Here is a 14,352-nt window from a genome sequence, read left to right as displayed (position 1 = left end):
ACCGAAACAGACTCGGAATTTATATTTAAAGCTTCCAGGAACCTGAAGCTTTTAAATAAAGTCCCGTTACAATTACTTTTAAATAAAGTCCCGTTACAATCAGACCTTGTTCCATCTCCCCACATTTCCTCTCACAGACGGGTTCAGCAGTTTACAAGCACCTTATTCCAGCTGATTTGGAGAATGTGGTGTTTGGGGTTTAAGTTGTGAGGCGGGGTATCTCCGCCAGTATCACCGTCTCACAGACTCTCCCCCTGAAAATGACAATGAGCAGGAACTAAGACTGGAACTGAACACATCCCCAGTTAGTGAGGCCCAGGCCGGACATCCCATTCTCTGTGTGTTTTATTGCAGACACTGGGGGAGGGGTGGGTGCAGCCAATATCAGCGAGTCACCAGGGATCCTGGCTCCATATTCAATGATTTCTGTCCGAAATCTGAGCCCGGCCCCGGGACAGGGATCATTTGATTCGGGGATCAGCTCTTTTCTGAGAGGTGTGGGTGGCTCTGAGAAGAGCCTTTGGGTTCAGATGTTTACAAGTTGCACTTTTTATTTACTTTTTGAGCGCTGCTTTCTTGGGTTTTGCTGATTTGGCCTTGGCCCTCGGTTTTTCCACCTTTTTGGCCACCTTCACCTTTGCGCCCGAGGTCTTCTTGGGGCTCTTGGTCTTCGCCGCTGCCGTCTTCTTCCCAGCCGCAGCTTTCGCTATCTTTTTTACTGTTGGCGCCTTCTTGGTGTTCGTTTTCTTGGCCGGAGATTTCTTGGCTGCTGGTTTCTTGGCCGGAGATTTCTTGGCTGCTGGTTTCTTGGCCGGAGATTTCTTGGCTGCTGGTTTCTTGGTCGGAGATTTCTTGGCTGGAGATTTCTTGGCTGCTGGTTTCTTCACCTTCCTTCCCACTTTCCCCTGGTTTTCTTTCTTAGCGACTTTGAAGGAGCCCGAGGCGCCCGTGCCCTTGGTCTGCACCAGGAAGCCATTTGTCACATTCCTCTTGATACTGAACCTGATCTGGGACCCGCGCTTCTCCACATCCACGCCTTTGGCCGCCAGAGCCTTCTTTATCGCGGCCAGGGACATCCCCTTGCGATCGCTGCCATCGGCCACAACCTTGAGGATCTGTTCGCCCAACGTGGGGCCGGCTGGCTTGGAGCGGGGAGCCGCCTTCTTCTTCTTGCTGGGAGCCTTGGTTTGAGCGGCGGCGGCAGGAGGAGCCGTTTCAGCGGCTGCAGTGTCAGTCATGTCGGCGACTCTGTGGAAAATCTCTCTGACAGTCAGAGCTCGGTCAGAAAGGAAACGGGAGGCGGCGGCACAGAGCAACTTAAAGGCAGCGAGCGGACGGGGCGGAGACTCCTGCTGTCAGCTCCCCGCCCCTCCAGCCTCTCTGTGTTTCTCTCTCCTCATTAACTGTCCGATTCCAATTCAACCCGGGCCCTCCAGATTCCCAGACTGGCCTCTTTCTGTCCCGAACCGGGATGTTTGTTGTCGAGAAAGCTTCCTCCGAACTGAAGGCAGCAATTTGGATTTAAACCCGTTTCATTGCTGCACTGATCGCGCTCTCTCACCCGATCGCGGACATTTTCTTCGTTTTTCGATTGAAATTTAAAATCACTTCAAACTTGACGTTTAATTCCCACTTTAGACCTGAGCAGGGCAGCAGGGTGATCCTGTGACAGGGAAATCTTTGAATTTTACATAAGAGGAATTCTGGAATCCGGCGATGAGACGGACACACAAACACAGTGACATTAATCTCACCGGCCCGCCCCTTTAACACACTCTCATCACACAATGTTCACATCTGCACATTCACAGCACAAACTGTCCCAGATTTACAGCTCCCAGCACAGGGTTTCCTCTCCGCTCGGCCTGTGCTGCCGATTCTCGGGGTTAGTTGTAGTTTCCCAGCTCAGTAAGTGTTAAACACTCTGAGGTCGGCGCTCCTCAGTGTCTGTTCCCCAGATTCAGGGGCAGGAGCCAATCACAGCAGTGGCTGGCTTAACTCATATCTGCTGCTAAGTTATTACATTGTTCGCACGCAGAAATATGTTTGATTAACGTGAAAATAGAAATTATGAGTTCACCGCCCCTCCACCCTCTCTTTGTCTCTCTCTCTCCTCCGAAAATGAGGGACATATAACAGTAACTGGTGAACTATCCATACCATGCTCACCACCCAGAGATGGCTATCAGAGAGAGCGACAGAGAGACAGACACAGAATCAGTCTTAAACTCCCTAACTGTGTCTCAATATTACGCTCAATAATAGTATCAATCATTCATGTACAGCACACCGAAAGAGAGAGAGACAGACACATTATCAGTCTTACACTTGGTATCAGTGTCTCCATATTACGCGCAGTAACAGTGCCACACCGTCATGTATAGCAACAGAGAGAGAAACAGAAACAGTATCATAGAAACATAGAAAATAGGTGCAGGAGTAGGCCATTCGGCCCTTCAAGCCTGCACCACCATTCAATATGATCATGGCTAATCATGCAACTTCAGTACCCCATTCCTGCTTTCTCTCCATACCCCTTGATCCCTTTCGCCGTAAGGGCCATATCTAACTCCCTTTTGAATATATCTAACGAACTGGCCTCAACAACTTTCTGTGGTAGAAAATTCCACAGGTTCACAATTCTCTGAGTGAAGAAGTTTCTCCTCATCTCGGTCCTAAATGGCTTACCCCTTATCCTTAGACTGTGACCCCTGGTTCTGGACAACCCCAACATCGGGAACATTCTTCCTGCATCTAACCTGTCCAATCCCGTCAGAATTTTATATGTTTCTATGAGATCCCCTCTCATTATTCTAAATTCCAGAGAATATAAGTCTATTCTATCCAGTCTTTCTTCATGTGTCAGCCCTGCCATCCCGGGAATCAGTCTGGTGAACCTTTGCTGCACTCCCTCAATAGCAAGAATGTCCTTCCTCAGATTAGAAGACCAAAACTGTACACAATATTCAAGGTGTGACCTCACCAAGGCCCTGTACAACTGCAGTAAGACCTCCCTGCTCCTATTGTGTTGTACTCATAAGTGTTTCCACATCACGCGAAATAACAGAATCCCGCCTTCACAGACAGTACAAGAGAAAGGGGAAAGCGACAGAGAGAGAAAAGTGGGCTGAGAGAGAGAGAGAGAGAGAGAGACAGGGGAGTGCGAGGCAGGACGGTGAGACACAGAAACATGCACAGTATCAGTTCTAGACTGACCTGTGAGGTCCAGTTTTATCCTGAAAGATCCCATTGAAGAGACAGAAGATGCAGTCCCCTCTCTCACTGATATTGTACCACAGACAGACACATTATTAGTCCCACACTGCGGGACAGTGTCAGAGAGTGAGAGAAACAAGGTCCCACATTTAACCTTCGCTTGCCTGTTGTACTCTCTCTAATCTTGCAGCTCAGGGCCGTTCGGTATTACTCTCAGTGACCGAATGTTTCACTCTGATTAAATTAAACTGGGACAGTTTCTGTCAGATATTAACTCCTGCACAGTTCCAGCAAACACTCCTGCTCCCTCGTCCCTCCGATGTTTCTGCAGGATTGCTTTGTGAGGACAGGCTCACGAAGAGAAAAAACCCTGCACGGAATGATCCCAAATTGAGTATCTCAAAGGGGCAAGGCCCCCAGCTTTAAACATTCTCTGTCCTTGCCCCCCAGGCCCAGTTCCTTTGCTCAGATTCTGATAAAAGTAAATCGAGAAAAGTGCACTTTGCTTTTTGAAGGCTGAATTATTGCAGAGCTGCGCATGCGCGAATAAGCCCCGCCCCTCGAGTCGATTTCCAGTGAGCAGAAGAGCGCATGCGCCCTCCCCGCCCCCAGCCCTGCCTGTGAGCGCCATTCACTCAGTGAGCGGAAGAAGATGGTTTAAACAGCCAGGAATGGAGACTTCGCGGCCCCGGGGTAAGGCAGCGAGCAGTAGCCTCCTTACAGCAGCACATCGCTTTGGGAGCGTGTCCGCAGATGGGCTCAGAGATCGGCACTGAGTCCGGGGGAAGTTCAGGGGGAGTCGGGGTCTGTGTGTAACAGGCGGAGTGGAGCAAGAACTGGTCTCAGTGCGTGGAATGAGTGGGGGAAGGGAGAGGCCATTCTCGGGCTGTGTGTGGACAGCGTGTGTCCCGGGTAAGGGAGACAGAATGGGAAGGATCTGCTGTTGACAATCATTGCTGCTTTCTCTCTCCAAACCAGTAGTGAACGTTCCTGCTTTAGTTCCAGTCTCACCGTGTTTGTTGTCATTGGACAGTGAGCAGTGGAAGCAGAGCCGGACAGTGAGGATTTATACAAGGAGCATCTATTGCAGGCACCGGGTGAGAAATGTGAAGGACATGTTTCAAACAGCGGCTCTTTGTTTTTGGTTGAACGGTTAGTGCCCTGGGAGAGGAGAGCAGCAATCTTGGCTGTGTAAAAGTCCGTGCTCCATCGGGTCGTCCCATTCCTGAAACAGGGCAGGGGTTGGGTTGTGTCTGGATGTCAGTAAATTGCTGTAAATCTGCCCAACACACCTGGTGTGCAGAAGCCGAGTGCTGCAGTACTGGAGTGGAGTCAGACACTGACACTGTTTGTATCGCTGGCTTCCCTTTGTGAATGTTCATAATGAATATTAATTGAACGATTACATTCATCACTTTAGTCTTTTCTACCTCTCCTATTCTTGAATGATCAGAGATACCTTCTCCTCCTACAGGCATGGAATTGAAGGAACTGGAACAAATGTGAAGTTTCCTCCACCTGAGACATAAGGAACAGTGCAACCAGCTCCTTCACACACACAGTAGGTACGGTACCGATCACAGTGTGCGGATACACAGACAGGTTATCCAAATTAAACATGTTTGTGGTGCTGAATGGCCTCCTCCTATTCCTGTGTAACAGGCCCGAGGGGGCTGATGGCCACCTCCTGTTCCTAAATTAACAGACTGGAGATACTGAGTGGCCTTCTCCTGTTCCTAATGTAATAAACACGAGGGTGTTAATGGCCTCCTCCTGTCCATATGTAACAAACTCTAGGGACAGATTGACCTTCCCCCTGTACCTATGTTTCGGGCTAGAATGGGATGAATGGCCTCCTTTAGTTCTTATGTAACAGGTTCCAGGGGCTGAATAGCCACTTCTATTCCTGTGTAACAGACTCCAGGGGCTGAATAGCCTCCTCCAGTTCCTATGTAACAAGTTCGAGGGGCTGAATGCCCTCCTCCTGTTCCCATGAAACAATCCCGTGGGGATGATTGTCCTTGTCCTATTCCTATTCCTAATGTGACAGACCCGGGGGGCATAATTGCGTCATCCTATTGCTTTTTAACTCCAGTTGCTGAATGGCCCTCTCCAGTTCCTAATGTAATCCGCTCGAGGAGCTGAATGGCCTCCTCCAGTTCCTAATGTAATAGGCTCGAGGAGCTGAATGGCCCTCTCCTGCTCCCATGTCACAGGATCAAAGGGCTGAATGGCCTGCTCATGATCCTAATTTAACATGCTCGGGGGGCTGAATGTCCTCCCCCAGTTCCTATACAACATGCTCGGGGGGCTGAATGTCCTCCCCCAGTTCCTATACAACATGCTCGAGGGGCTGACTGTCCTCCCCAGTTCCTATGTAACATTCAGGAGAGGCTGAATGGACTCTTCCAATTCCTCTGTAACAGGCTCGAGGGTCTGAATGGCCACCTCCTGTTCCTGGTTAACAGTTCCGAGGGGTGGAATTGGCCTACTCCTGTTCCTATGTAACAGACCCGAGGGACTGAGTGGTCTTCTCCTGTTCCTAATGTAAGAAGTTCGAGGGAATGAAAAACGTCCTGCTGTTCCCATGTCACACAATCAAAGGCTGAGTGATCTGCTCATGTTTCTAATGTTAGAGAGGCTGAATTTCCTCTTCCCACGTAACAGAATGGAAGGGCTGAATGGCATCCTCCTGATCCAATCTAATAGGCTCGAGGGGAAGAATCCTGTTCCTGTCTAACAACTCTAGGTGCTGAACAGCCACCTCCTGTTCCTGTGTAATGTTAGGTGGGATGAGTGGCCTCCTCCAGTTGCATTATAAGATGTGCGACTGGCTTATTGGCTTCTTCCAGTTCCTATAACATTCTCGGGGGGGCTGAATGGCCTCCTCCAGTTCCTATGTAACATGCTTGAGGGTCTGAATAGCCTCCTCCTATTCTGATGTAAAAGGTTCCAGAGGATGGATGACCTCCTCTATTCCTGTGTAACAGTATCCAGTCGATGCATTGCCTCCACCAATTCCTTTATAGCAAGGCTAAGGTGCTGAATGCCCACCTCCTGTAACTATGCAACAATCTTGAGGGATTGAATGGCTGCCTGTTCATTTGTAACAGGTTGGAGGGGCTGAATGGCGTCCATCTATTCCTGTAAAGCAGATTCCAAGGTTGAACGGTCAACTCCAGTTTCTAATGTAACAGAGTCGAGGGGCAGAATAGCTCACTGTTCCTATGTAACAGGGACTGAATGGCCTCCCCCTGTTCCTTTTGTAACAGGCTCGAAGGGATGATTTGCCTCCAGGTTCCATGTGCTCCTCAAATTCCCAGATCCAGGGACTGTTCTTCCCTGTTGTTTTGGAAATAGCATCGGGCAGTAAACAGGAGCTCAATGCTTCTTGCCCACCAGCTCTCTGATCGGGCTCCTCGCGCTGATTATGTTTTCTCATCTCGCTCAAACGTCCCCAAATGTTGCTTTCTTTTCCATCACCTCTAGAGTTATTAGTCAAGTTTACATCGAGCAAATCGTGATCTCACCAGTAACAGCACTTTCCCGATGGTTATCCACGAGGCTGCTTCTGACAATTTCTTCTGCGTAAATGTTAACCACCGTAAGTAACTGAAAAGCTTAATTTCTACAGCAACAACAAACACTTGCATTTATGACAGATACAGAGTGAATCCCACACTCACGCACTGTACCACAGACTGTCAGATACAGAATAAATCCCACACTCACTCACTGTACCACAGACTGACAGATACAGAATAAATCCCACACTCACTCACTGTACCCCTGACAAATATGGTTTATATAACGTATTAATAGCTCGTCTCTACTCCAAATATTTTTGAATCACATTTGTCCACTATAATGTTAAAAACTGTTGTCTGTTGGGGCTGTCTCTGATCTGTAAATTTCACAGATATAGGATAAAACACACTCTCACATACCAGAAACTGACCGGTACAGAATAAAAGCAACACGCAGATATAGAAACTGACAGATACAGAATAAATCCCACACTCACATACCAGAAACTGACAGGTACAGAGGAAACACACACTCGCTTACCCCAGATTGAGAGATACGGAATGAATCCCACATTCACATAGCACAAACTGACATATAAAGGTAAAAATCCACACTCAGATACCAGAAACTGACACCCCACAAATCTACCACAAACTGACAGGTACAGAAAAAAAACACAATCGCATCCCAGAAACTGAGAGGTACATATTAATTCCTACACTCACATAGCAGTAGCTGAAATAAAACCCACATTCACATAGCAGAAACTAACAGGTATAGAATAAAACCCACACTCACATATCAGAAACTGATGTACACAATAAAACCCATACTCACATCTCAGAAATTGACAGGTACAGAATAAACCCCATACTCGCATATCAAAACTTGACAGGTACATGATAAATCTCAAATCACATAGCAGATACTGACAGGTACAGAATAAATCTCGCCTTCACCGCCAAATCTGACAGGTACAGAATAAAATACACACTCAGATAATAGAAACAGAGAGTTACAAAATAAATCCCACGTTCACATAGCAGAAACTGACAGGTACAGTATGGAACCCACACCCACGTATCTGAACAATAATATGCAAGTAAAACCCATACTCGCCTATCGGAAACTGACAGGGTAACATACACACCAGAGACTACGGAATGAGTAGAATAGTTTAGGCACTCTTACCCCAGTGTCAGGCTCACACAATCGTTGTTTCAGTAATTCGGATGATAACTAACATGTTCTCAATGTGGCCCATTTAATTAGTGATAAAAGCAACTTGCGAAACAATCCCATTTTTGCTAATTTAATTTGAGACAAAAAGATGGTCTGAGCGTGTGCTAAATACATGCTGCTCCTCTCCTCCCCACACAGTGTTTAAACTGACGGGAAGGGCCCAGGCGAGCTCCCCTCCTCCAGCTCTGTCAGCGGCTGCCGTTTCCTCTGTACTGGGCTGATGATCGTTGAACACATCAGGGAGCGGAGATATCCCGGGCCCGAGTAAGGGAGCAAACAGTAGCCTCCTTACAGCAGCTCATCGCATTGGGACTGTGTCCACAAATGGGCTTTGAGTCGGGGTAAGTTCAGCGGCTGTCGGGGGCTGTCTGTAAGAGGCAGAGTGGAGCAGGAACTAGCTCTGGAACATGGAGTGAATGGGGAAGGGAGAGGCCATTCTTGGGCTGTGTGTGTACAGTGTAAGGTAACAGAGAAAGTAAATCACCTCGCTCTTTCAAATCATTGCTGCTTTCTTTCCCCAAATCAGTAATGAATGTTCCTGATTCAGTTCCAATCTCAGTGCTTGTTGTTCTTGGACATTGAACAGTGGAAACACAGCCTGAGAGTGAGGATGTGAGGAGTGTCACAAAGTGCATCTATTGCAGGCACCAGAAGAGGAGTGTGAAAGGAGACATTTCAAAAATGGGTTATTTTGTTTTGGTGCGTTGAATTCTCAGAACCGTGTTGCTGGTGATCGAGAGATACATTGTCGTTCCCTCAGATACATCAGGATCCGGTCACTGTGACATTCTGTTAATGACACAGGCCCTCAACTTGGTTTCAATAGACTGAGAACAATTGTTGTACAGACTAGGTACCTGTGATTATATTCCAGGAAGGAATTCAGAATTTTACAGGTAGCCTCATGGGAGTGGGAGATATAAACCTGGACTGTGCCAATCGAGTGGTCCCATTCATGGACCAGTGCTGGGTTTGGGTTGTGTCTGGATGCTGATAACTTACTATAGAACCATCCTACACACCTGGTGTGGGGAATCTGAGTGCCGCTGCACTGCAGTGAGATCAGGCAATGACACTGTTTGTATCACGGATTCCTCTCTCCAGATACTTTACTTTATTACAAACAAACGCATTGTAATAAATAACTTTTTATTTTTATATTCTCTCCATATTCTGTCCATATCATAACTAATAGTGTTCTCCTATTATTATTCTCAGCAAAATACTTCAAGCCAGAATAAATGTGATCTTTCCTCAACCCGGAACACAAGGAACAGTGCAGACAGCTCCTTCTCACCCACAGTAAGTACATTATCACTCTCCGAGCGCAGAGACACAGAACTGACTTCAATCATATTGTCACAGGCAGCAGAAGCTGTCAGTCCCACAGTGATCCGAATTTCCAGAGTTATATTATGAATCCCACAGTCACTTGGAGTAGTACAATAATATGTTATTTCAAAATCCAATCATATCGCACTGAAAGGCAGACCCAATTTCACTCCCTTACTCTCACCCACGATCAGTTAGACACTGACATGGTGTCAATCCACACTGGTGTCTATACACTGACTCTCAAACCCAACAGCTAACTTACAAGAGCAGAGAAACGGAGGTAATGGACTGAACGAAACCTCCTCCTGAGACAGTCATCGATAATCTCAAACTATCATCCGCCTACAGCAGGTGGAGACGGAACCAAATCCAACACTCACACAGAGCAAGAATAGCTCAGTACAAGAGACTGTCAATTACATAATGAATCTCACACTCACACACATCACCAGTCTAACAGATACATAATCAATCCCACACTCTCTCACATCACCAGTCTAACAGATACATAATCAATCCCACACTCTCACACATCACCAGTCTAACAGATACATAATCAATCCCACGCTCACACACAACACCAGTCTAACAGATACATAATCAATCCCACGCTCACAAACAATACCAGAGACTGAGAGAAACATAATGATTCATACACTCAGACACATTGAATGACAGATTGAGAGAGAATCACAATCACTTCCAGTACCTGAGATTGACTGACTGACAATGAAACCCACATTCCCATACCAGGCCCTTACAGCTACAGACAAATTCTCACACTCACATTCCAGAGACAGATAGTTAGTGAACTCCACAGTCATTCACCAGAAACTGACAAGTACAGAAAAAACACTTTTGCTTTCCAGAGACTGATAGATACAGAGTAATACCCACACTCACATGCCAAAGACTGAGAAATACAGACTAAAAACCACACTCCCATAACAGAAACTTACAGGTGCTGATTAAAACCCTTACTCCAAATATCAGAAACAGATAGATACAGAATAAAACCCACACTCACTTCCCAGAGATGGACTGATACAGAATAAAACACACAGTCACATACCAGAGAGTGACAGGTAGAGAGTAAAATCAACATTCACCTGAAAGTGACTGACTGATTCAATGTCAAACCCACAATACCACAGCTGTACCAGACACTTAAAGGCACAGAATGAAATCAACGTTCATATAATAGCAACTGATGGGTACAGAAAACATACACACATTAACATACCAGTGACAGACAGGTAGAATGTGGTAAACTCCACACTCACATAACAGAAACTGTGATGTATAGAATATAACTGCACTCATAACAGAAACAGACAGGTACAGATAAAAAGTGCCACACACACACACAAGAGACTGACAGGTACAGAGTGAAATCTACATTCACACACTTGAATAAAACACACGTTCACATAACATGCAACTGACAGGAGGAAAACCCACATACACATCCCAGAGACTTACATTCACAGAATAATACTCACACTCACATACCATAGACTGATGGATACAAAATAAAACTCACACTCACGTACAAGAAACTGCCAGCTACAGATTAAAGCCCACATTACCTGAAATTGATTGAGAGTAAAACCCACACTTGCCTACCAGAGATTGAAATTTACAGATAAAATCCACACCTATACCAAAAACTGAAAGGTCAAGAGTGTGAAAACCACACTCGCACACCAGTAACTGACAGATACAGATTACAACCCACACTCACATATCAAACGCTGAAAAATAAAGAGTAAAACCGCGCTCACAAAGAAAATCAACACTCAAATACCAAAAATTGATAGTGCCAGATGAAAACCCACAATCGCAGAGTAGAACCAGATATGGACAGATTAAAATGCACACTCACATTTCAGAAACCAATAGGTACAGAATACAGCTTACATTCACATAACAGAAACTGACTGGGATAGAGGAATCACAAACTAACATACCAGAGACTGACGAGAATAGAGTGAAATCCACACACACACCAAAAACTGTTATATACAGAGAAAAATTCACACTCACATACCATAGACTGAGAGATAGCGTGTAAAACCCACACTCGCATATCAGAAAATGACAAGGACTGTGTAAACCCAACACTTGCATACCAGAGAATGAAAGATACAGAATGAACCCCACACTCACTTACTAGTAATTGACAGGCACAGAGTGAAAACCTCTCTTCCATACCATAAACTTACAGATATAAAGGAAAAGCCATACTCGCTAACCAGAGATTGACAGATACAGAATAAATACTACACTCACTGGTGGGCAAAGTCTATAGCTACATTGTTAATCAAGAAATAATGGAGGCTTGTAAAAAAGGAACGGGAATAATCATGGGCAATTTTAATCTTCATATTGATTGAACAAATCAAATAGGCCAAGGTAGCCTTGAGGAAGAATTCATCGTGTGTATCTGGGATAGTTTACTTGAACAGTACTTTGTGGAACCATTCAGGGAGCAGGCTATCTTAGATCTGGTACTGTGTAATGGGAACATAAGAACATAAGAAATAGGAATAGGCTATTTGGCCCCTCGAACCTGCTCTGCCATTTAGTAAGAACGTGGCTGGTCTGATCATGGACTCACCTCCACTTCCCTGCCCGCTCCTCATAACCCTTTATTCCCTTATCGCTCGAATATCTGTCCATCTCCGCCTTAAATCCATTCATTGGCCCAGCCACCACAGATCTCTGGGGCAGAGAATTGCACAGATTTACAACCACCTGAGAGAATAAATTTCTCCTCATCTCAGTTTTAAATGGGCGACCCCTTATTCTGAGACTATGTCCCCTAGTTCTAGTTTCACCCTATGTGTGGAAATATCCTCATTGCATCCACCTTGTCGAGCCCCCTCATTATCTTATATGTTTCAATAAGACCACCTCTCATTCTTCTGAACTCCAATGAGTATTGGCCCAACCTACTCAACCTCTCTTCATAAGTCAACCCCTTCATCTCCGGAATCAACCTCGTGAACCTTCTCTGAACAGCCTCCAATGCAAGTATATCCTTTCTTAAATACGGAGACCAAAACTGTACACAGTACTCCAGGTGTGGCCTCACCAATACCCTGTACAGTTGTAGCAGGACTTCTCTGCTTTTATTCTCTATCCCCCCTTGCAATAAAGGCCAACATTCCATTTGCCTTCCTGGTTACTTGCTGTACCTGCATACTAACTTTTTGTGTTTCATGCACAAGGATGCCCAGGTCCCTCTGTACTGCAGCACTTTGCAATTTTGCTCCATTTAAATAATAATTTGCTTTTTAATTCTTTCTGCCAAAGTGGACAACCTCACACTTTTCCACATTATACTCCATCTGCCAAGTGTTTGCCCACTCACTTAGCCTGTCTATATCCCCTGCAGATTTTGTGTGTCCTCCTCACAACTTGCTTTCCCACCCATCTTTGTATCATCAGCAAACTTGGCTACATTACACTTGGTCCCTTCATCCAAATCATTAGTATAGATTGTAAATAGTTGAGGTCCCAGCAACGATCCCTATGGCACCCCACTAGTTACTGTTTGCCATCTGGAAAATGACCTATTTATCCCGACTCTCTGTTTTCTGTTAGTTAGCCAATCCTCTAGCCATATTACCCTCAACCCTGTGAACTTTTCTCTTGTGCAGTCACCTTTTATGTGGCACCTTATAGAATGCCTTATGGAAACCCAAATACACCACATCCACTGGTTCCCCTTTATCCACTCTGCTCATTACATCCTCAAAGAACTCCAGTAAATTTGTCAAACATGATTTCCCTTTCGTAAAAACATGCTGACTCTGCTTGACTGAATTATGCTTTTCCAAATGTCCTGTGACAGATGTTAGGCTAACTCGTCTTGTAACACTGTTGTGAATCACCTTGGGACGTTGGACTACATTAAAGGTGCTATATCAATAAAAGTTATTCTTATTATTGTTATTAATAAAGGAAAGCTGCAGGTTTGTTTGCCACCACCGAGATTCATCAAGATGTAGAGCGCATGCGTGGCCATCTTTGCAAAACAGCAAAGTGTGGGCGGGGCTACACGGTCCCAGTGAACCCAGCCAGAGTCAGCACCTTCAGGGGAGGAGAGGGAGGGGAACCAGTGAGTGTAGAACTGAACCCTGACAGAGTCAGCACCTTCAGGGGAGGGAGAGGGAGAGGGGAACCAGTGAGTGTAGAACTGAACCCAACCAGAGTCAGCACCTTCAGGGGAGGAGAGGGAGGGGAACCAGTGAGTGTAGAACTGAACCCTGACAGAGTCAGCACCTTCAGGGGAGGGAGAGGGGAACCAGTGAGTGTAGAACTGAACCCAGACAGAGTTGGTGGTGAAAACTGGTAGTGGAGAATACGGTGTCTTCAGACGTGCGATGTGTTTGAATTTCAGCACAGGGAGGACGGAGAGTGTATGGGATGAGGATTTACAGCTTTGGAGGAACAAGAGAGGCAAGAATGTTCCATGGATTCTACAATTGTCTGTTCTGAATTTGTGTCCTGTACTTGCAGTAATGGTTTCTGTAAACTCCTTTCCAGGGTATTAGAAGGGCAGGATTTGCAGACTGGAAACTCAAACCAAACTTCGCATCAAGTTCTGACTGAATCACTCGATTCCTCAGTGTCGAGGAAATATTTAGCTTAAATTAACTCAGGCGGAGACTTTCAGAAGTGCACTCCGAGAGAATTTATTTTTAAAAAGCGAGATATATCTTGGAGAGCCTGCTTGGACCGTACCAAGGCAAAACTCTGCTGTACAAGCAAATTGTCCCTATCTTTATACAGAAATTGAATACAGAAATAGAAAAGGAATCTTATTCATTAGTCCCGCGAGTACAAAGGTCGTCTCGGGAGGTACACACTCTATCTGTCCTTGTATAGTTTCTCTCTGTTCACAGTCTGATAAGCAGAATAAAAGGAGACTCCCTTTTAATACCAGATGGTCATTTAATTGCATCTCTAAGTTTCAAGGCTAAAAAAGCGTGGTTATTTTTCTAGTCCTATTATTTCTTTAAG

The 14,352-nt window shown here is 45.6% G+C and overlaps 1 long non-coding RNA gene across 2 annotated transcripts; it reads left to right on the top strand.

The window, feature by feature from the left end:
• Positions 1-3,823: 3,823 nt before the first annotated feature.
• LOC139243276 (uncharacterized) lies at positions 3,824-14,202 on the top strand. Of its 2 annotated transcripts, none has more exons than XR_011589552.1 (5): positions 3,824-3,909; positions 4,691-4,781; positions 6,706-6,820; positions 9,205-9,288; positions 13,876-14,202. It is a non-coding gene; the product is annotated as an uncharacterized lncRNA (long non-coding RNA). The 2 variants fall into 2 exon arrangements; XR_011589551.1 differs by lacking the exon at positions 13,876-14,202 and adding an exon at positions 13,730-13,802.
• The last annotated feature ends 150 nt before the right edge of the window (positions 14,203-14,352 follow it).

This window comes from Pristiophorus japonicus, unplaced genomic scaffold (genome assembly GCF_044704955.1).
Source record: "Pristiophorus japonicus isolate sPriJap1 unplaced genomic scaffold, sPriJap1.hap1 HAP1_SCAFFOLD_1663, whole genome shotgun sequence".
Classification (NCBI taxonomy): domain Eukaryota; kingdom Metazoa; phylum Chordata; class Chondrichthyes; family Pristiophoridae; genus Pristiophorus; species Pristiophorus japonicus.
Note: the sequence above shows the minus strand (reverse complement) of the source record. Positions and strands in the feature narration are given on the sequence as shown.